This window comes from Arachis ipaensis, chromosome B8, assembly GCF_059453495.1.
Source record: "Arachis ipaensis isolate K30076 ecotype BB chromosome B8, ASM5945349v1, whole genome shotgun sequence".
Lineage (NCBI taxonomy): Eukaryota > Viridiplantae > Streptophyta > Magnoliopsida > Fabales > Fabaceae > Arachis > Arachis ipaensis.
Window position 1 is genome coordinate 106,348,187 of NC_142443.1, and position 1,134 is coordinate 106,349,320.

Here is a 1,134-nt window from a genome sequence, read left to right on the forward strand (position 1 = left end):
TCAGTGATCCTTTTACTCAGCTGGCCCACTTGTGCTTCCAGATTTCTAATGGAAGATCTTGTTTCATTCATGAAACTTACAGTGGCCTTGGATAGATCAGAGACTAGATTTGCTAAATTAGAAGCATTTTGTTCAGAGTTCTCTGTCTGTTGCTGAGTTGATGATGGAAAAGGTTTGCTATTGCTAAACCTGTTTCTTCCACCATTATTAAAGCCTTGTTGAGGCTTTTGATCCTTCCATGAGAAATTTGGATGATTTCTCCATGTTGAGTTATAGGTGTTTCCATAAGGTTCACCTAAGTAATTTACCTCTGCTATTGCAGGGTTCTCAGGATCATAAACTTCTTCTTCAGAAGAAGCCTCTTGAGTACTGTTGGATGCAGCTTGCATTCCATGCAGACTCTGTGATATCATATTGACTTGCTGAGTCAATATTTTGTTCTGAGCCAATATGGCATTCAGAGTATCAATCTCAAGAACTCCCTTCTTTATAGGCGTCCCATTATTCACAGGATTCCTTTCAGAAGTGTACATGAACTGGTTATTAGCAACCATGTCAATGAGTTCTTGAGCTTCTGCAGGCGTTTTCTTTAGGTGAATGGATCCACCTGCAGAAGTGTCCAGTGACATCTTCGATAGCTCAGACAGACCATCATAGAATATATCCAGGATGGTCCATTCTGAAAGCATGTCAGAAGGACACTTTTTGGTCAACTGTTTGTATCTTTCCCAAGCTTCATAGAGGGATTCACCTTCTTTCTGTCTGAAGGTTTGAACATCAGCTCTAAGCTTGCTCAGCTTTTGAGGAGGAAAGTACTTGGCTAAGAAAGCCGTGACCAGCTTATCCCAAGAGTTCAGGCTGTCTTTAGGTTGAGAATCCAACCATAATCTAGCTCTGTCTCTTACAGCAAAAGGGAAAAGCATGAGCCTGTAGACTTCAGGATCTATTCCATTAGTCTTAACAGTATCACATATCTGCAAGAATTCAGTTAAGAACTGAAAAGGATCTTCAGATGGAAGTCCATGAAACTTGCAGTTCTGCTGCATTAGAGAAACTAATTGAGATTTCAGCTCAAAGTTGTTTGCTCCAATGGCAGGAATGGAGATGCTTCTTCCATGTAAATTGGAATTAGGT

At 40.5% G+C, this 1,134-nt stretch overlaps 1 non-coding gene across 1 annotated transcript; it reads left to right on the plus strand.

Annotated features, from left to right (window-relative positions):
• The first annotated feature begins 683 nt into the window (after positions 1-683).
• LOC148549138 (small nucleolar RNA R71) lies at positions 684-791 on the plus strand. Its single transcript, XR_015897476.1, has one exon. It is a non-coding gene; the product is annotated as a small nucleolar RNA R71 (small nucleolar RNA).
• Positions 792-1,134: the final 343 nt, after the last annotated feature.